This window comes from Protopterus annectens, chromosome 1.part1 (assembly GCF_019279795.1).
Source record: "Protopterus annectens isolate FY-2018-M chromosome 1.part1, PAN1.0, whole genome shotgun sequence".
NCBI lineage: Eukaryota > Metazoa > Chordata > Ceratodontiformes > Protopteridae > Protopterus > Protopterus annectens.
This window is the reverse complement of record NC_056726.1, coordinates 1,632,601,118-1,632,623,509: the sequence shown is the minus strand read 5'-3', so window position 1 is coordinate 1,632,623,509 and position 22,392 is coordinate 1,632,601,118.

Sequence of the window (22,392 nt, the reverse complement as noted above, 5' to 3'; positions counted from 1 at the left end):
CTTTCTAACTACTGTCCAATAGCCCTGCTCTCTCCCATAGCTAAAATCTTGGAAAAATGCATCCATCGTCAACTGCTAGACCATCTCCTCCAAAATAACCTTTTAGCTAACCCGCAACATGGCTTTCGACCTTTCCACAGCGCCACTACAGCCCTCTTATCATTCTCTGACCATATTAACAAGAACCATAACTATAACACCCTGTCCTCTGCTATCTTCATAGATCTTTCAAAAGCATTTGATATGGTTAGCCATCACCTTCTACTGAATATACTTAAGTCCCTTTCACTTGATAGTCAAGCTCTACAGTGGTTCAAGTCCTACATAGACAACAGACAGTACTCTGGAACAACACTCTATCTTCCCACCTTCCTGTCTCTCTTGGTGTACCCCAAGGCTCTATTCTGGACCTTCTTCTATTCTCTATCTTTATAAATGATCTGTCTACTAGTATCCCACATGCTGTATCCATTCAAAACGCAGATGACTCTACCTTAATCTCCTCAGCTACTGAACCATCTGAACTACAGTCACTCACCCAAAATGTCTTTGAACTTGTTGAGGATTGGTTTTTACAGTATTGCCTCCTCCTTAACCCCAAAAAGACTAAACTTCTACTGTTTACTCCCACACTCAAGTCCTCCCCCCACTTTACTTCACTATTAAATCTAAAAATAGTACAGTTATATCCCCTGACAATACCACTAAACTCTTGGGAGTAACAATTGACCACAGCCTTAACTTTGATACTCATATTAACACCACAATAAAATCAGTTAACCGAAAACTAGGCTCCTCTATAGAATTAAACCTTTCCTTACTCCCATAGCTAGAACTTCTATTGCCCACACCCACCTCATCTCAACACTCTTTTATGCATTCCCTATATACACTAATTTATCAAAAAGCAACCTCAACAAGCTGGCAATCGCCTACAACAACATTGCCAGATTTGCTACAGGCTCCCCTGTTAGGTCCCACCACTGCCATAATCTGAAACAACTGGGTTGGCTGGAACTGCAGAACCAAATTCTACTTCACCAACTAACTATTACCCATAAAACCCTGTATCATCCAAGTAACACACCAATTCTCAAAAGTCTAATCTGCCCATATAAAAATCTTACAAACCTACTCTCTGCAAACAAGCTACTCATCTCTACTCAAAAATCTAACAATAAAGCAGGAGAATCCCTCTTCACTAACAGTGTAGGCAAAAGCTGGAACATACTTCCTGGTGAACTTGCATTTCTTTCTTCAACTTCACTATTTAAAAAGAAACTTAAATCATACCTTACAACCCACTGGCTATGTCCCTGTACTAACCCTGACTAGAGTATCTTTCACTGTTAGTCTTGCCCAACATCTTTTTTTTTTTTACATCTCTCTTTCTGCAACTTTAAGTCCACAACCATTTAAGCTGACGTACTGTAACTAGGAACAACTGAATTGGCCATCTTACTGTCTTATCAACAAGTTACTACCCTACAGCTAATTCTTCCAATCCCATTTTTAACTACTTTGTTCTCTTATTCCTGCTCATCACTTTGCTTTGGGCGTCTACCACATACTTCTAAATCCTTCTCCCTCTTTTCATAGTAAAAAAAAAAAAATGTTTTTGTTACCTTGGAACATGTTATCGTCTCACAAGATTCTTGTAATTAATGTTTAATGTACTGTTTGTGTAAGTCTTCTATGTGGAACTTTTCTCCCCGGACCTCTACTGAAAATGGACATATATCCAGCTAGACTAGCCCAGTCAACAAATGTAAAATAAAATAAATAAAATAAATTGTGTGGCAGGTCTGGCATACCTTTTGCCTTTGGAAGGGTGTGAAAGTGGAACCTGTAGCCCTGAGAGACTATGTTTAGGACCCATTTGTCCTGAGTGATCGTGTGCCTATTTTGTGAAAAAAGTGCTACTTTTCCCCCTAAGGGTGCTGCCAAGAGAGAAATGCTTAGCATTGGCAGAGGGAAGTCATTGGGACTGTTTCCTATATGGCTGTGATTTGTCTTCTCTGCTTTTGGAGGTAGAAGCACCCCATTGTTTGGGCCTGTATGAGCCTTGGGGCTGTTGCCTGCCTCTAGGGCATCTGTATCTGCCTCTTTGTGGCCTGTCTGACACGGGAAAGGACCAATTCTTAGAAGGCCAGTTCCTGCTAAATCTGGGTGGCTGTACCTGTAAGAAATCCTTCACTGTCTGCATAGATTTAGCTTTATCCTCCATTTTCTTCAACACCTCTTCTGCCTTAACACCAAAGAGAGTATCATGCTGTAATGGAGCATCCAATAATTTTGCTTTAACATGATCAGGCAGAGTCTGTTCCTTTAACCAAGCATGCCTTCTAATAACAGAACCTGTTACAGCGGCCCTGCAAGAGGTCTCTAGTGAATCCTAACCACATTGCAAAGTATGCTTTCCCACTTGTTCAGCTGCATGCAATAAATCCTGCAAATCTTTGTTCTCAGAACATTCAGAATTTGTCAACATTTTCTGTTTTAACAAAGACATTATGTATTGCTGATATTTCAGCACAGCCCTTACAGCCAAGGTAGCAGAAGTGTAGACTTTTCCCCCCATCTGTCCAGTGCCCTAGAATCTCTATCTGACGGGACAGGGTTTTTAGCAGTAGCAGCCTTGACCCCTTTGGGACCCTGAGAGATAGTTTCTGTGTCAGCAGCAGGGTTTTTATATAGAAATTTATGAGAATCTGGAACCCTGTATTATCTGTCTGGCTTAACAGATGCAGGAGGTAAAGAGTCAGGAGATAGGCTGGACTCTGAAAATACATCATCTACAATGTCTAGAACAGGTGGAATTGCAAGAGGTCTGTGCTGTGGTAGTAGAAGAAAGTCTCTAAGCCTCTTCTTAGAATCTGAATAATCTTGGCTCTCCCAGTGGAAATGCTCCCTCATGGTATGCAGGGTTTCCCCAAAAGAGTAATCCTCAGGAGGAGAAGCTGAAGGAATAGATTCTTCAGCATCAGAATCATTATAGGGAGGAATAGAATATCCCTGTTCTGAAGAGGAATCAGAGAAAATGGAAACCTGGTCAGAGGAATCATATTCAGTATCTTGCCTAGACCTCTTATCAGGAGGGGGTGGGAACCCCCTGATCCAAGTAATTAGGTCTTCGGCCATTTTGAGCATCTGTTTCTTAGGCACAGAAGTCAGTCCTGGAGAATGCTGTACTTGTTTCCTTGTCTTTAAAACTGTTTTAGATTTTGTCTTGGATGCTGAAGTAGGCTTGATATAAAGTTGTGTAGGTCTGAAAACACCCTCAGAAGCCGATGCCTGCTCAGCGGCTCCAGACCCATCTAAGGGATTAGTTTCCGAAGGGCCAATACATTGAGTATTCAGAGGCCTAGTTGTCTCCACATGGTAGTCGGAGGCGGCCTGTGGCTCTGAGGTAGCGGGAGTCAGGGGCTGCGAAAGCACCTCACTGAGCACTGGTGACTGGCCTGGAAGAGGCTTCGTCGTCGGTTTTGGACCTCAGATGTCTCTCCTTTTCTTTCTCCTTGCGCTTTTTATGAATTCTGGTCGTCAGTTGTTCTGACGGCATTATATAGTTAAACCTTCGGCCAAAGTAATGAAAAGCAAAATCGTACCGACGCTTAATAGTGCGTTGGTTAAATTTAGCACAAAACTTACAACTAGCAACGTCGTGGTCAGGGCCTAGGCAAGGAATACAGTAAGAATGAAAATCCTTATGAGGTATTTGCTTCCCACAAGAAATACAATTATTAACTTTTTCTGCCATCGGTCTGGCGCAAGAAAAAAGTTTCCCCAATGGGGTACTTAGCTTTATAGAAGACTTCGGATCTGAAATTCAATTTCAAAAATCCCAGGAGTCGGCCGACTGGCACTTGCGAACTGCTTTTGCTTCGGGCACCACGCGACAAGAAAGACTGAAGAAAATGGCGTCGGCTGCATCTTTTATACCCCTGGTGCACTGATGCTTAATAGTGCGTTGGTTAAATCTAGCACAAAACTTACAACTAGCAACGTCGTGGTCAGGGCCTAGGCAAGGAATACAGTAAGAATGAAAATCCTTATGAGGTATTTGCTTCCCACAAGAAATACAATTATTAACTTTTTCTGCCATCGGTCTGGAGCAAGAAAAAAGTTTCCCCAATGGGGTACTTAGCTTTATAGAAGACTTCGGATCTGAAATTCAATTTCAAAAATCCCAGGAGTCGGCCGACTGGCACTTGCGAACTGCTTTTGCTTCGGGCACCACGCGACAAGAAAGACTGAAGAAAATGGCGTCGGCTGCATCTTTTATACCCCTGGTGCACTGATGTCAGGGAAGAGGCGACAGCAACCGACGCCAGACCAGGACTTTGGAATTCAGGCCGACTGCAGGTAGCCTGCCATCAGGATAACCCAAGTGTAACAACTGCAACAGTGAAACACGATGAACATCAGTGAATACTGTATCCTCTGCCAATTCTCCTTAACACCCACAACTCTAAAGTGATGGCTGGCCAGGTTGAAAGTGTAAGGATACAGAATGCGGCAGTTGGGCAACCCTTCAAGAGTGCTGTAAGGATTTCTTGGTAAAAGGATGGCAATATAAAGAAGTTATGTACTCACCATAACGTTCCATCTGAGTAGTTATACTTCATTTTTCTGCAACCTGTGGGTATTCGGATCCATATCGGATTCGAGCCGGCAACTTTTCAAGCATCTTCTCCGAGCTCCTCCCCCTTACCCATAACCCATCACCATCTCCTACCTTCCCTCAGATCGAGTTTGCCACTACTCAGCAACTCAATTTAATAAACCTAGAACAGGTTCAGGGGAAGGAGGGTGGGGTGGTTGCAGAAAAATGAAGTATAATTACTCAGATGGAACATTATGGTGAGTACATAACTTCTTTATCTGAAGTAGTTAACTTAATTTCATTTGCAACCTGTGGGATAGAGTCCCCCAGCTACTAAAACACCTCGGCAGCCCTCATGGAAGGATATTCCTGAGCACCGCAGAGCCGAAGTATGCTCTCCCTCTGGAGATCAAATCCAACTTATAATGAAAAATGAAGATATGCGACCTTGCCCAAGTTGCTGCCGCACAAATGTCATCCAGTGAAACCCTAGACCAAAAAGCAGCAGAAGTTGCCATAGATCTGGTAGAATGAGCTTTAACAGGACCAGGCGGGGACAGACCTTTGTCTTTATAAATTTGCAAAATACATTGTGCTATCCATCTAGCTAAGGAAACCTTGGAGATGGCTTTGCCCAGAAAGGGTTTAGAGAAGGACACAAATAACTGGTTAGACTTACGAAAGGGCTTTGTTCTGTGAAAATAAAAATGAAGCTGTCTATGAACATCTAGCAAATGCAGCTTATATTCACCCTTGTTCTGAAAATTTGGAAAGAAAACCGGCAGGTTAATTGTTTGACTAATGTTTGATTCAGACGCTACTTTTGGTAAGAAAGAAGGGTTCGTGCGGAGCGAGACCCTGTCCTTATGGAAGATCAAGTAAGGGGGCACGGCAGACAAAGCTTGAATCTCAGAAACCCTCCTAGCTGACGTAATGGCTACTAGGAAGTCTGTCTTCCAGGATAAGAACTTCAGATCTACTGATGCTGCAGGTTCAAAGGGAGGGGCAACTAGAGCCTGCAGAACCAAGGTAAGGTCCCAAGGAGGAACAGAGTCCTTTATTGGAGGGTGTAAAAGAAAGGTGCCTTTAAGAAAGGCCTTACACAGTCTCAAAGAGGCCGGCGCATCCATGTTTTTGCCAACATGGAAATTAGAGATAGTTGCCAGTTGCCCTTTCACAGTAGAGGAACTAGCCCCTTGTTGAAAAATATCGGCTAAAAAATCCAACACTGCAGAAACAGGGGCTGTAAAGGGATCTAGGTCCCTCGGAGAAGCTCAAATAGAGAATCATTTCCATTTACTGCATTAAATCTTCCTAGTGGAGGCCTTATGGGACACCACCAGAATAGTTTTTACTGAAGATGAAAGACTGGGAGTCCTGGCAATCAAGGGAACTGCAGCAACTAAGCCGTCAGCTTGAGGCTGTCCAGGTTAGTTGGACAAGTGCCCAAGGGATGAGAGATGAGATCCGGGCAAGGATCCAGAATCCAAGGAGGAGCTAGAACATGAGACCAGAGGAAGGGAAACCACACCTGACGAGGCCAGACCAGGGCAATGAGGATCACTTTGCACTCCAGTCAGCAAGTTTTCTGAAGAAACTTCAGAATGATAGGTAACGGGGGGTAAGCATACAGTAACCTGGGAGGCCAAGCATGGACTATAGCATCTCTGGGGGGGGGGAATCCCCTGGCGAGGGGATCAGAGTGAAGAACTTGCTGCACTTTGTGTTGGAAGGAGATGTGAAGAGATCGCAGCAAGGCTGACTCCACGTAAGAAAGATCTCCTCCTCTATCAATTTCAGAGACCACTCATATGGCATTAAAATAGTCCGACTCAATCTGTCCGTTAAAATGTTGGAGCATCCCGGGATGTGCGTTGCAATCAGAAATCGACTGGTGGAGCTCGCCCACTCTCGCACTCTCATGGCCTCGTGACACAGAGGGTAAGATCTGGTTCCCCCCATTTGTTGATGTACCATACAACTGACATGTTGTCTGACTGAACTGCAATAGTCCCCGGAGGAAGAACAGTGCAAAAGGCTTGCAACACTAAAAGCACTGCTCTCATCTCCAGAACATTGATATGCAATCTGGTCTTGGTCTGGGACTACGTGCCTTGGACCATCTTCCCCAAATAATGCCCCCCCACCTGAGCTGGGAGGTGTCCGTGGTCACTGTGGCTTGGGCTGTGGGTGAAACAAATGGCCATCCTGCTAAGATCTCCAGAGATTGGAGCCACCAGAGAAGTGACACCCTGCAGGCTTTGCTAATTTGAATTGGATAATCCATGGGAAGATCTAGCCAGGACCACTGTACGGCCAGCGTCCACTGAAGAACACGCATGTGAAGACGTGCACAGGGGAGGATCGAGATTGCTGCGGCCATAGAGCCTAGGGCTCGGAGAACGTCACCCAGTTTTGGTAGCCTGGGGCCAAGGATCACTAATATATGGGCCCGTAAGTTGTGGACCCTGTCTGGAGTTAGGAAGACTTTCAATTGGAGGGTGTCCAGCTGTGCCCCGATAAAGTCCAAGATCTGCACTGGGTCCAAGAGAGACTTGGAAACATTGATGGTAATCCCTAGCTGGATCGTAAGATGAAGGAAGGAGTCTCTGGCTATGCAAAGAAGACACTTGGTGGAAGCAGCGAGAAGTCAATCATCTAGGTAAGGAAATGCCTGAATTCCCTGAAGCCTCAGGTGAGCTGCTATGACTGCCATTACCCTTGGTAAACACCCTGGGGGCTGTGGTGAGACTAAAGGGTAGGGCTCTGAAATGGAAATGATTGGCTCCCAGCTGGAAGCGAAGGAATCTCCTGGAGCTTCTGCGAATCTTGATGTGGTAGTAAGCATCCTGGAGGTCTATCGAGCACATCCTGTTGCATTCCCGAAGATAAGGTAGAATGGACTTTTAGGGAGACCATCCAGAATTTCTGCTTGGCTACAGCCAGATTCAAGGTTGACAGGTCCAAAATGGGCCTGAGGTCCCCCATCTTTTTTGGCACTAAAAAGAACCTGGAGTAAATGCCTGATCTGGGGGGACCGGTTCGATGGCTTGCTTTTGAAGCAGCTTTGAAACCTCCAGCACTGCCGCTTCCCTTTGAGTGGGTGGGACATCTGGGAGGCACTTTGGTTGTACGGGAGGGGTAACAAATGGGATGGTGTAGCCTCTGGATATTATTTGGAGCAACCAACGATCCGCAGTTATGGACTCCCAAGCTGTTGGGTACAATGATAATTTTCCCCCGACAGTCTCCAGAGTAGGACAGTTGGGCAACTCCTCAGGGCTGCTGCGTGGGCCTATCTGAGAAGGTCTCCCTAGACCCAAAGTTCCACTGCCCCCCTTTGCCTCTGGGACAGTGTCTGTCCTGTCCCCCTCTGCCTCTAGGGGACGAGTTGTCCTGAGAGTCCCGGGAAAACTGTGATTTTCGGAACCACATCTTCTTTTGCCCTCTCTGATTCCTAGAAAAGGATATTTGAGGGCTAGAGATGCAGACACTGATGGCAGACAAAGTCTTCCCGTCGTTTTCGCTCTGGACCCGAGTGTCACATCCTGTCTTCCCAAAAAGAGAAGAACCATCGAAGGGAGCATTAGTGAAAGATGCCTTGAAGGGGTCCGTGAATTGACACAGCCTGAGCCAAGCATGTCGCCTCATAGCCACGCTGCTCTCAGCTGCCCTAGCCGCTCCTTCCATGGCATGGGAAAGGAGATGCATGGACGTGTTCGATACTGATTTAAGAGTCGACATTTTTGTGCAGATCAGGCACTTGTCCTCTGGTGACAAAGACTCTGGGGGCGACTCAGCAAACTCTGTGACTAGGTCTCGCTGCAGTCATATAACATGTGCCAAATAGTTCAGCGCATGGATGGAAAATGTTGCTGAAAAAAACACTCACTTCCCAAATCAATCCACTGCCCTAGACTCCTTGTCCGGGGGGTGGATTGAGGAACTCTCCTGTGCCAGTTCCCTCTTGGTGGCTGCTGCAACCACCATAGCATCCACCAGGGATCCTTTGTACCAGGCCTGTCTGACTGAGGGTGGAGAGAGAATCCTGTCTGGGCATTTCGGTATCGACTCTATGGTGTCAGGCTCCTTCCATGCCCGTGTGTTGATAAGATCCACTAAGGGATCCATAGGAGGGAACACCCAGGACGTAGATGGGCCCATGCCAAAAGCCTCCAGGAACACTGACTCATCCGTAGAAGGTTTTGGGGCTGACCAACCTCCCCTCTGGCAGAGGATCTCCATGATGTCTCCAAAAGAGACATCCTCGGGAGGTGACCTGGGAAACCTTCTCCATCTAAGTCAGTGTCTTCTGTCAAGGACTCTGGGGAGTCCAGGTGCCTCCTTTTACATGTGTGCTTACGGGGACCCTCATCAGTGGGACTCTCTGAAGAGGGCTCATGTGCCACAAGGATGGTTCTTCCAGGGGAACTGCCTGGGGTCCTCTAGCACGGGCTGCCCCTGGGACAAGCTGTAGGGAGTCATAACCGAATCCAAGAGAGTCTGGGTGGAATCCAAGGAAATAGGCTGGGGTCTAGATCCTTGGGAGAGAACCCTCTCCACCACGTCGAACGCCAATGGAGAGCGCACCTCCTTAGCACCCAACAAGGAAGAAGCTCTCCCCGGGTCTGCCGTGAGGATTGGGGCCAAGGCAGGAGTAGCCAGAGCTCTGAAGGAATGGCTCAGATCCGACAGTCAGAGCCAAAGACACCTCTGTCCAACTCCCCGTCCTTGGCCCCGAGAGTTGCTCAGATCCGAACTGGTCTGATCCGAGGAACTCAAGGTAATCGCCGGAGTCGAGGTTGGAGGAACCATGGGTGCCGAACCCCCAGCTCCGAGGATCCATAAACCCTGAAACCATAGGCCAGATCGAGGAAGGAGAAATTGGATGAAAGAAGGGCATTGAGGTCCCCCCTCCAGAGGGAGAGGGGCCTGGCAAGACTCCCATTTGGATTTGGGTCCGAATGAATCTCTTCATCATCCTGTCTATATCCAACTCCGATATGCTCTGAGTCAAGCACGAGGAAGTGACCGACTCGGATCTGGCTGGTCGTAGTGATGACCTAGATGAAGGCCTCAGATCCAAGGGTTCCGTCGGCTCTAGGGAGAACCTTGGGGAATGGAGCCGAGGAGATGTAGGCCTAGATACTTTAGCAGAACTAGATGAAGGCCTCATATCCAAGGGTTCCGTCGGCTCTGGGGAAAACCTCAGGGAATGGAGCCGAGGAGATATAGGCCTAGATACTTTAGCAGGTGGGCTAGGGAAGGGCTCCTGCTCTAGAGATAATTTGCGGGGCCTATCCCTCCTCTTGTCTCTGTCCTTGTTCTTCCTGTCCTTACCTTTGGCCTCCCCTTCAACAGGTGTAGTGGGAGGGTGAGTCCCAGCCTGAGGGGGAGGTTGAGCAACTGGTGGAGGAGCCATGGCCGATGAATCCAGGGAGGACACAGGTAGAAGGCCTTTTGCAACCAGTTTGGCCTTCCGTTCTTTTAAGGCCTTAGGGTTAAACCCAGCACACACGCTACACTCAACATAAAGATGGGGAACACCCAGGCAAATAACACACAGAGTGTGGCCATTGGCTGGTGAAAGCTTATGTGGCCACACTCTGTGCATTTTTTGAAGGTAGGCTTTGGCTGATCAGCCATAACACTAACACATACAGCCAACCTACTTAAAACTGACACTCTAGCACACACACACCTAAGGGGTAGTGAGGGCCTTGCTAGACTACTTTACAACAAACTTTTTTTTTAAAGCTTAAACCAGGGGCAGGAAGGGTGAACTAAACTACCACACACGGTCACTAAATAGAGCAAAAAAACCCAAAATTTACTTACTAATAACCCAACACTTGGAGCTACAGAGATCATGATGCTGATGCACGAAGCGGCAAATGAGATATGAGGGAAGGTAGCAGATGATGATGGGTTATGGGTAAGGGGGAGGAGCTTGGAGCTCAGAGCAGATGCTTGAAAAGTTGCCGGCTCGGATCCGGATATCCACAGGTTGCAGATAAAATGAAGTTAACTACTTCAGATCCTTGATTTTGTGGTCTGCTTCAGGAGGGTAGACTGCAAGAACATTCTGATTAAAACCCTGTGATTTCTTGAACTGCATCTTCTTCCCTCCTTTCTGATTCCTGAAGATGGTTCATTGATGGGTGGAGAAAAGGATTGCTGCGACAGACAGGGTCTTACTGTCCAGTTTGATCCTGGTGAGCATTTCCTTAACCTTAGGTTCAAATAAGGTGGAACCATCAAATAGAGGTTAAAGAATGATGTATTCAAACTTTCTACAAAATCACACAATTACATCTAGGCATGGTGATGCATGGCTATGCTTTTGCCTGCAGCTCTAGTTGTAACATCACCTGTAATAGACAGCAGATGCATGATATGTTAGACAAGGATTGTTGGGTAGACAGCTGGGATTCCATGTCTTTTGGCTGTCCAAAGACAAGTTAACTGAGAGGGAAAATACAGTTGTGTACACTTACCATAAATGTAGATGTTCGAGTGTATTCACTGCTGCAGTCATCACATTTGGGTTATCTGCCTGCAGGTAGCCCTCAGCTGGCCTGAATACTAGAGTCTTGGAATTTCTGCATCAGATGCTGTCACTTCTTCCATGACATCAGGTCATCAGGGGTATAAAACATGCAGCTGATGCCATTACATCAGTTTTTCTTGCCCCAGATGTCAGGTGCTCCCACAATAGGAAGCAGTTATATGGTGTGGAACACCCCCAGCAAAAAGAAAATACACGTAGTATAAGATATGCCAAACCAAAAAGGAAAGGTGAAAGGAAAGACAATCAGAGGGCTGGAGGGTGGGTAACCGGGACTGCAACAGTGAATACACTCGAACATCTACATTTATGGTAAATGTACACAACTGTATTATGTTCTTTGTGTTTCACTGTTGCAGTCATCATATTTGGGTTGATTCCCAAAGCTAAAGAAGGGTGGAGGTAGATTAAGAAGCATTAGGGCTGGGAATCAGGTGCTGTAAGACTGCTGTGGCAAATCCAGCTCTAGATTTAGAAAAGATAGGCAAGTGGTAATGCTTAGTGAAAGTGTGTACAGAGCTCCAGGTTGCAGCTTCCAGGATGTCCCTGGTAGGGACTCCTCTGGGAAATGCAGTAGAGGTAGATGTAGCCCTAGTGGAATGTGTCTGTATCCCCTGTGGGGTAGGTTTTCCATAGTACTAGTAGCAGAAATGGATGCACTTGGAACCATTTGGAAATGGTTTGCTTTGAAATGGCCTTCCTCTCTGTCCCTGCAGCTGGTCAGATTTTCTGAGAGGCTTAGTCCTGTCCAAATAGAATCTAAGCTGTCTGTTCACGTCCAAAGAATGCAGTAGCCTTTCCCCTTTGTTCTGAGGATTAGGGAAACAAATTAGGCAAATTAATGAACTGGTTTAAAGCCACACTAGACATCACCTTTGGCATGGGTTAGTCCTGAGGGAAACCCTGTCCACATGGAAGATAATGAAGGGTTCCACTGCCATAAGGGCATGCAGTTCAGACACTGTTCTTGCTGAAGTGATGGCTAGAGGTAAAGCCATTTTCCAAGAGTGGAATTTCAAGTCTGCTGTAGCAGCCAGTTCAAAAGGGGAAGAGTAAGTTTTTCCAATACAAAGTTAAGGTCTCAGGCTAGAGTGGGAGCTCTCCTCGGTGGTCTTAAATTTTTGGCCCCTCTAAGGAACTGCTTTACCAGAGGATGAGAGAAGAGGGGTGGCTCAATATTATAATGAGCTGAGATGGCTGAGGCATGAATCTTAATTGAAGAGAAGGATAGGCCCTTGTGGAGCATTTCTGTTAAGTAATCTAGTATATGAGGTAAGCTGGGCACCATTGTGCCCATCCCCTGAGACTGGTTCCAGGAACAACATCTTTTCCACTTTTCTGAATAGGATTTTCTAGTGCTAGGCCTCCTTACCTCAAGAATGACATCCAGCACCTGCTTACTGAGGGTTGCTAGAGGTGAGATCAGAGGATTAGCCAGGCTGCAAGGTTCAGGGTCTGAAGGTGAGGGTGCAGAATCTGGCCTGCCTGCTGGGACAGCAAAAAAGGGGTCTGAGGCAGGTGCCATGGTTGTAGCTCTGTCAGACTGCGCAAAAGAGGGTACCAGTGCTGGCATGGCCAGTCTGGTGCAATCAGTATTGTCCCTGGTTTGCCCTGTTTGATCTTTATTAGAACCTTTGAGAGGAGAGGCAGGGGGGAAAGGCATAAACTGAGAGGCTTTCCCAGGTAAAGGACAGGGCATCAACTTTCAAAGCCTGACTGTGGGGAGTTCTGGTGCAGTATTTGTTCAATTGATAGTTTTGAGGGGAAGCAAACAGGTCCATCTCTGGTGTCCCCCATCTGTTCCTCAAAAGCTTGAATATTTTGGGTTCCAGTTTCCATTTGTGTGGGTCCATGAGATTTCTGCTTAAGTCGTGTGCCAGTGAATTAATTTTGCCTGGCAGGAATTGAGCTTGTAGGTGCACTTGGTTGCTCAAGGCTGTGTTCCACAGAGCCATGGCTAGTCTGCAGAGTAGTTAGGAATGGGTTCCCCCCTGCTTGTTTATGTACCACATAATTGTGGTGTTGTCTGTCTTTACAAATAGTTGTCCTGGAAGAATAAGGTCTTTCAAGGCTGTCCGAGCATTCTGCTCAGCTAACATTTCTTTTTGATTTAAATGCAGGTGCATCTGCTTTGGGTTCCATTTGCCCCGAATGCAGTGCCCTGCCATGTGAACCCCCCCGTGCATAGTCTGATGTGTCTGTTGTTAGGGTTTGGGCAGCAGGGGGTAGAGTGAAAGAGAGTCCCTTGTTGTGGTTGAAGGCCTCTGCCCACCAAAGGAACTCTGCCCTTAGACAAGGAATGATAGGAATAGAATGTTGACACCATGGACCTTTTAGATACCATTGAAGTTTCCTCATATGCAGTCTTGCATATGGAATTAAAGCATGCAAGAGGCCATGAACCCCAGAGCTTGCAGTATTTTCCTTGCAGATAGCTGGGTTTTTGTGGCCAGTAGGTTGTAGTAGTTTATCAAATAAAGTTGTTTCTCTGGAGTGAGGAATGCCATCTGGGAAGTTGTGTTCAACTTGCTCCCAGGAATACAATCTGTTGGCAGGGTACTAGGTGTGTTTTCTTTTCAGTAATGGTGTTCCCCAGTGAAATTAGAAGTCTCTTTACAAATGCCAGGTGTTGTAATATCAAGTCCTGACTTTCTGCCTGAATCAGGCAATCATCCAAGTATGGGTAAATCTGAATACTTCTCTGCCTACAAAATGCAATGGCTGGAGCCTGGCACTTTGTGAATACCCTGGGTGCAGTAGATAAGCCAAAGGGAAGTGCAGAGAACCGATAGTGCATGTGTTGAGAATAGACAGATCCAGGATAGAATGTCAGGACTTTTCTTTTCTGGGAAAGTACAGTTTTGTACCTACCATAAATGTAGATGTCCGAGAGGTATGCATCTGCAGTCCTAACAAATGGGTTGTCCTGCCTCAGGCAGCCCTTCGGTCGGCCGGATTCCAAAGTCTGGGTCTGGCCTCGACTGATGTCGCACTTCACCCGACGTCATAGCTGCTGTTTATTGGGTATAAAGGCATCAGCTGACGCCATCTTCCTCAGTGTTTCTTGCCCCAGATGCCAGGTGCCCTCTAGGAAGGCTAAATTTGGAAAATGCAAATGGTTCCAAACAGTAGAGAGCAAACAAAATAAGCATGTATATACATATATACAAACAAATACACCATAATAGATTCCCCCAGCCAGCTATAAGATGGGCAAATACCCTAGGAGTACCACAGAGGGGAAGGAGGGTGGGTAATCCTGACTGCAGATGCATACCTCTCGGACATCTACATTTATGGTAGGTACAAAACTGTACTATGTCCTTCAAGGATGCATCTGCAGTCCTAACAAATGGGTAGAATACCATAGCCAAACTGGGGGTGGAGGCACTAGGATGCTTATGGTGTAGCTAAGATCCCTTGCAAAACAGCAGTTGCAAAACCTGCTCGGGATCTGGAGTATAAAGGTAGATTATAATGCTTGGCAAATGTATGCACGGAGCTCCAAGTAGCAGCTTCTAAAATGTCTTGGTAGCCACTCCTCGTAGGAAAGCTGTAGTAGTGGCAGTAGCTCTTGTGGAGTGAGGTCTGATGTTTTCTGGAGTTGTCTTTCCATGAAATGAGTAACAAAATCTAATGCAATTTCCTATCCATTTTGAGATTGTCTGTTTTGAAATTGCTTTTCCTTCCATTCCTGTTGCATACGCTACCAGAAGCTGGTCAGTCTTTCTGTTGGTTTTGGTTCTGTCCAGATAATAGCGCAATTGCCTGTGTACATCCAATGTATGTAATAGTCTTTCCCCCCTGTTCTGTGGGCTGGGGAAGAATGTTGGCAGGTGGACTGATTGGTTCAATGATACCCTGGAGACCACTTTTGGCATAAAAGTAGGATTAGTTCTCAAGGACACTGTACTGCCATTAATGCCTGAAGTTCAGAAACCCTTCTTGCTGAAGTGATTGCAAGCAGGAAAGCAGTTTTCCAAGATAAGAACTGTAATTCTGCTGTTGCTGCTGGTTCGAAAGGGGGGGAAGTGTTAACTTTTCCAGCACAAAGTTAAGGTCCCATGTAGGCAAAGGTGGCTTCCTTGGAGGCTTTACATTTTTAAACCCTCTCAGAAACTGCCTGAGTAGAGGATGAGAGAAGACTGGAGGATCCATGTTGTATTCTGATGAAATTGCTGATGCATGAATCTTAATGGAGGAGTAAGACAGGCCATTGTGGAAAAGCTCTGCTAAGTATTCCAGGATGTTAGCTATGTTTGCTAATGATACATTTTCTCCTTTTGCTGTACTCCAAATGAGGTATCTTTTCCATTTGGCTGAATAAGTCTTCCTTGTGGAGGGTCTGCGAGCCTCCAGGATAATGTATTTAACCCTCTGAGATAAGTCTGGGTTATTTTGCTTTATGTAATATTCCAAGCAGCTAGCTGTAGTGTTTTCAAGTTTGGATGTAGGATTTTGTAGTTGTTCTGTGTTAGCAGTAAAGGAACCAGAGGTAGAGGCCATGCGTGTGTCCGAGACATACTTCTCAGTAGCGGGTACCAATGCTGCCTCGGCCAGTCTGGAGCTATCAGGATGATCCTTGGGTGATCTTCTTTGATCTTCAGTAGCACTTTGTGCATCAAAGGAAGAGGTGGGAATGCATATGCTGTCAGGTTTTCCCAACTGAAGGATAGGGAGTCCACCTTCCAAGCAAGAGGGTGGTATGTCCTTGTGCAGAATTTCCTCAATTGGTGGTTGTGTGGGGATGCGAACAGGTCTATTTCTGGTAGTCCCCATTTCTTTGTAATGGTTTTGAAGATGTCTGGATGCAGCATCCATTCGTAGGCATCCGTGGTAGTTCTGCTTAAGGTGTCTGCTAGTGCATTTTCTTTTCCTGGCACAAAATTGGCCTGGAGTTGAATGTTGTGGTTCAGGGCCACATTCCACAGGTCCATTGCCATCCGGCATAGGGGATATGAGTGTGTGCCTCCCTGTTTGTTGATATACCACATGACTGTGGTGTTGTCCGTCCTTATCAGTAAATGACCTTGTTGAAGAAAAGGTCTGAATGTCTGAAGTGCCTGTTTCACTGCCAGCATCTCTTTTTGATTGATATGCAGACTCAGCTGGTCTTGTGTCCATAAGCCTTGTATACACTTGTCCACCATGTGTGCCCCCCAGCCTAGGTCTGAGGCATCCGTGGTGATAGTCTGGCTTGGGAGAGGTTTGTGGAAGGGCAGACCTCTGTTCAGCTGACAGGCCTGAGCCCACCACCAGAATTCTTGTTTCAGGCATGGAATTATTGGAATCTGGGCTTCTAGACTGTGCTTGTGTTGAGACCATAAATTCCTTAGGTACCATTGCAACTTCCTCATATGTAGCCTGGCATGTGGAATCAATATTATGCAGGATGCCATGTATCCGAGGGCTTGCAGGACTTTCCTTGCTGAAAGCTGGTTCTGCGTTGTTAATGCCATGAAATAGAGTGGTAGTTGCTTTTGCTTTTCTGCTGTGAGAAATGACATTTGCTTTGTTGGGTCCAGTTCTGCACCCAAGAATGTTATCCTTTGGGATGGTACCAGCCTTGACTTTTTCATGTTGACTGTGTATCCCAGGGCTTGCAGTAGTTGTATAACCTTTTCCAAATCTTTTGTTAATTTGGTCTTGTTGTCCGCTTGTATCAGGCAGTCGTCCAGGTATGGGTAAATTTGAATTCCCTGAAGCCTGCAATGAGCAATTACTGATGCCAGGCATTTCGTGAATACTCTGGGCGCAGTAGATAAGCCAAAGGGCAATGCTGAGAATTGATAATGCTCTGATCCTGCAAGAAATCTGAGGTATCTTCTGCAATCTGGTTGTATAGGGACGTGCAGGTATGCCTCCTTGAGATCTAGAGTCACCAGCCAAGACTCCTTGCCCAGCATGGGAAGAAGTTGCTGTAGGGTCAGCATTTTGAATTTTGGAACAATGAGATATGCGTTCAGAGCGGACAGGTCGAGAATAGGTCTCCTTTGGTTTTCTTTTCTTGGAACCAGGAAAAGTCTGGAGTAAAATCCTTGCCCTTGTTCCATAGACGGTACCTTTTCTATAGCTCTCATCCTTAGCAGGTGGTTGATTTGTTGTAGAGCATTTGTTTTTTGGTTTGGTGGTAGGTTTGGCATTCCTCTCTTTTTTGGTAGAGTGTGGAAGTGAAACCTGTAGCCTTTGTCTATTGTCTGTAAAATCCATTTGTCTCCTGTAATGTAATGCCAGTTTAGGGAAAATAAGGCAAGCTTTCCGCCTAAGGGTGCTTGCAGTTGTTCCTTGGTAGGGGGTATCAGAGTCAAGTCATTGTGTCTGTCCTGCTGGAGTGGTCGTAGCTGGATCTGTGGCAGTACCTCTCTGGTTGTTGGGGTGCCACTGACGTCCCCTGTAGGCACCTCTGGATTGACCTCTGCCTCTTGGGCGCCTATTTCTGCATCTCTGTGCTCTGGAGGTATCTGGAAAGGACCAATTCTTCGAAGGCCAGTTTCTACTAAACCTCGGAGGCTGGACCTGTAAGAAATCCTTGACTGTTTGGACAGATTTTGCTTTTTCTTCCACCTTTTTTAGCACTTGCTGTGCAGGGGAACCAAACAAACTTTGTTTCTCCATTGGAGCATCTAGAAGCTTTGACTTTACATGATCTGGTAGGGATTGCTCTTTTAACCAGGCATGCCTTCTAATCACTGTTCCAGTCATAGCTGATCTAAAGGAAGCCTCCAGTGCATCATAGCCGCATTTTAAGGAATGATTACTGACCTGCTGAGTGTTATGTACCAAATCCTGAAGGGACTTACGGTCTATAGGTTCAGGAGAGGATAGTTTTTTATTTAGCTGGTCTAACAAAAATTCCTGATACTGAATCATGTGGAATTGACAGTTTAAGGCCCTAGCCGAAAGAGTAGCAGAAGTATAAACTTTTTTACCCCATCTCTCTAATGCTCTAGACTCTCTCTCAGAGGGGAGGGGTTTTCTGGCAGAGGCAGCTGCTACAGCTTTGGGGCCCTGTGAAATGGTTTCAGGATCTGCAATAGGAGCCTTATACAAGTGAAAGTGTGTGTCCGGGACCCTGTAATATCTGTCGGGTTTGGCAGGGGCCGGTGGAATAGAGTCAGGGGCAGTACAAGCATCATTATAAGCATCATCATCAACTGTGAGTACTGGAGGAATGGCTAAAGGCCTATGCTGTGGTAAATGTAAAAAGGTTCTAAGCCTTTTCCTTGAATCTGAAAAATCCTGGCCCTGCCATTGAAAATGCTCTCTCATAGCATGTAAAGTTTCCCCAAAAGAAAATTCCTCTGGAGGAGAGGCAGAAGGAATGGAGTCTTCTGCATCGGAATCCTCATAAGGAGAATATGGGCCTTCTGGAGGACCTGTGTTGTCTGAATCGTCCGAGGAGTAGTCTGTAGAAACAGGATCCGGGGGCTCTGCTCTAGGCCTCTTCTCTGGAGGGGGTTGAGAGGCCCTGTCTGGGTGAGGTTGGGAACCCCTGATCAAAGAAATGAGATCCTCAGCAGCTGAGCATTTGGGAACTGGAGGTAGGCCTGTGTGAGGGGGTTTTAGCAGGCAAGGCCTTAGAAGCTTTAGCCCTAGAAAAAGCCTTGATAGACATAGATGCAGGGGGCCTAGCAGCTCCACGTGCAGGAGTAGATATGTCTAAAGGAATAGTATCAGATAAATCCTGGGAGCCTGCTACAGCAGGGGTAAGTTCAGTAGCGGATTCAGCCATGCTGTGTGAGGCCTCGGCTATCGGAGGCAAGCTTTCGGCCGAAGGAAGAACCGAGGACTCTCGCGGTTGGCTTAACCGTGGTTTCAGCCGAAACAGCGGACCGCGAGTGTCGGTCCTTTTCCTTACGCTTTTTAGCTAATTGTGAAGTCGGAGTCTCCGACGGCATTTTGTAAGCAAAAGCGGAACCAAAAAACTCCTCTGCAAACTCCGACCGACGTCTAAGTGTCCGTCGGTTGAAGGAAGCACAGGCTAGACAAGCTGATACGTCGTGGTCTGGGCCTAAGCAAGGAAGGCAGTAAGAGTGGAAATCCTTATGAGGTATTTGTTTCCCACAAGTTAAACAATTATTTACTTTTTCTGACATCGGGTGAGGCAAGAAAGAGTCCCCAACGGGGTACTTAGCTTTTTAGAAGTCTTCGGTAGTAGTAATCTCTGGATCTGACCGACCGGCACCTGCGAACAGCTTCTGCTTCGGGCACTGCGCGGCAAGAAAGACTGAGGAAGATGGCGTCGGCTGATGCCTTTATACCCAATAAACAGCAGCTATGACGTCGGGTGAAGTGCGACATCAGCCGAGGCCAGACCCAGACTTTGGAATCCGGCCGACCGAAGGGCTGCCTGAGGTAGGACAACCCATTTGTTAGGACTGCAGATGCATCCTTGAAGGACATCCAGGAACAGTCTTGAATAAAAGCCTTGTCCCTTTGTTCTGCTGGGACAGGTTGAATAGCCTTGATGCTGAGGAGAGAAAGTACTTGCTTTTGGGCCTCCACCCAATGATTTGGGGGAGGTCTGGCCATCCCCTTAGTGATGGGAGTCAGTGGAAGTAGAATCTGTATCCTAGGGAAACAATGTTTAAAACCCATTTATCTTGGGTAATGTATTCCCAGTTTTTTTGCATGTAGGGCGTTTTCCTCCTAAAGAGTAGTTGAGCAAGGCTTGGAGGAGTTAAGGGTAAGTCATTGTGCAATTTTACCATGGGGGGTGGCTTACTACTCCCTGTTTTGGATGTGGGAGCACCCCAGTGCTTAGATCTGTGCATAACCTGAGACTGAAGTCTTGGTGGTCTGCTGCCCCTGGGTTTGGACTGAGAAGGCCTGGAAGGGACTGGAAAAGGACTAGTTCTTTAAAGGCCAATGCCTACTGAATCTAGGTGGCTGTACTTGTAAGAAATCTTTAACAGTTTGCATAGATTTAACTTTTTCCTCCATCCTTTTGAGGACTTCTTCTGCTTTATTGCCAAATAGGCACTCTTGGTTTAAGGGTGCAGCCAGTAATTTTGCTTTTACATGATCTGGCAAGTTTTGTTCCTTAAGCCAAGCATGCCTTCTAAGTACAGACCCAGTGACAGCAGCCCTGCAAGATGCTTCTAAAGCATCAAAACCACACTGCAAAGTATGTTTACCAACTTGGTCAGCAGAATGTATTAACTCTTGTACATCTTTGTGTTCTGCAGAGTCAGGAATCAACATCATTTTCTGTTTAATTAGCCCCATAATATGCTGCGGATACTTTAACATACGAAACTGGCAATTTAAAGCCCTAATGGCCAGAGTAGCAGAGGTGTATACCTTCTTATTCCATCTGTCTAAAGCCCTAGAATCCCTGTCAGAAGGGGTAGGATTTTTGTCAGTAGTAACCTTAATGCCTTTTGGTCCTTGGGAAATGGTCTCTGGATCCGCAGTAGGATTCTTGGGAAGGAATTTGTGAGAGTCAGGTACTCTATAGTACCTGTCAGGTTTACTGGGAGCTGGAGGCAAAGTATCCAGGGTAACGCTGGATTCCAAGAAAATATCATCTACAATCTTCAGAACAGAAGGGATAGCTAGAGGCCTATCATTGAGGCAGGTTTAAAAATTCCCTGAGTCTCTTTTTGGACTGAGACTAGTCTTGGCTTTCCCAGCGGAAATGCTCCCTAAGGGTAGGCAAGGTTTCACCAAAAGAAAAATCTTCTGGAGGGGAAGCAGAGGGAATGGAATCCTCTGTATCAGAATCCTCATAGGTAGATAAGGGTATGTCCTGGTAGTCAGAAGGAACAGAGATATCAAATTCCTGATCAGAAGGAAAATCAGTTCTAGGTCTCTTAGAGGGGGAAGGCTGGCTTCCCCTAATTAAGGTAATAAGGTCTTCAGCCATTCTAATCATTTGTTTTTGAGGCATGTGGGCCCGAGAATGCACTTTGGCCGTTGGTTTCCTAGGGGTAGTGCAAACTTTAGGCCTCAGGAATTCGGTATTTTTGGCTTGAAACAAAGGCATTGGTTTAATATGAAAATCGGTAGGCCTGAATACACCCTCAGAAGCCAGTGACCGCACAGCGGCTCCGGACCCATCCAGGGTAGAGACATCCGCAGGTTCCATAGTCAAAGAAGGATCTCATGGCATGCTGGACTTCGAATGAGTCTCAGCAGAGGCCTGCGAATCTGTAGAAGTGGGTATCAGGGGCTGCGAAAGCACCTCACTGAGTACCGGTGGACTGGCAACTAGCTTAACGGTAATGTCATCGGCAGTTTTGGACCTATATGGTCTCAGTCTGTCTTTATCCTTACGTTTTTCGGAAGATCGATAGTCGGATGGCTTACTGAAGCCATTTCGGAGTATGAAGATCGAGAGCAAAAGTATTTAGCTACAAAAATAGCCCGACGATGAATAGTTCGGATGTTAAACAAGGCACAAAACCGACAGTGAGGGATGTCGTGGTCTGGGCCTAAACAGGTGACGCAGTAAGAATGAAAATCCCTATGAGGTATTTGCTTTCCACAGGCAAGACAATTATTAATTTTTTCTGGCATTGGTTAGAGCAAGAAAAAAGGATCCCCATTGGGGTACTTATCTTTTAGAAGACTTCAGGTCTGAAACTCAAAAACAAATTTCAGGAGTCGGCCAACCAGCACTTGCGAACTGCTTCTGCTTCGGGCACTGCACGGCAAGAAAGACTGATGTAATGGCGTTGGCTGTATGTTTTATACCCCCTGATGAAGTGACAGCATCCGACGCAGAAATCCCAAGACTCTAGTGTTCAGGCCGGCTGAGGGCTACCTGCAGGCAGATAATCCAAATGTGATGACTGCAACAGTGAAACATGAATAACATCTGGTGAGTTCTTTTGTCAATTCCCTCTGAAAGCATGTCACATGCATAAGGTAGTTCAGCACTCTAACAGTAAAAGTCTCTGAAGCATAAGTCAGCTTCCCAAATCTGTCCAGTGCTCTTGATTCCATGTCAGAGGGATGAACTCTCTTCCAAGTGTTTTTTTTTCTCTGTGGCTGCTGCCCACCACACACACACACACACACACACACACACACACACACAACCACAGCATCTACTTGGGGACCTTTGTTTCAATGTGCCCTGTCTTTCGATGCAACTAATATTTTATCCATTTTTTTAGGATAGGCTCCACAGAGTCAGGATCCATCCAGACCTACTGAGCTACCGAATCAATGAGAGCATCAGCAGTGAGAACCACCCAGGATGCAGACAAGC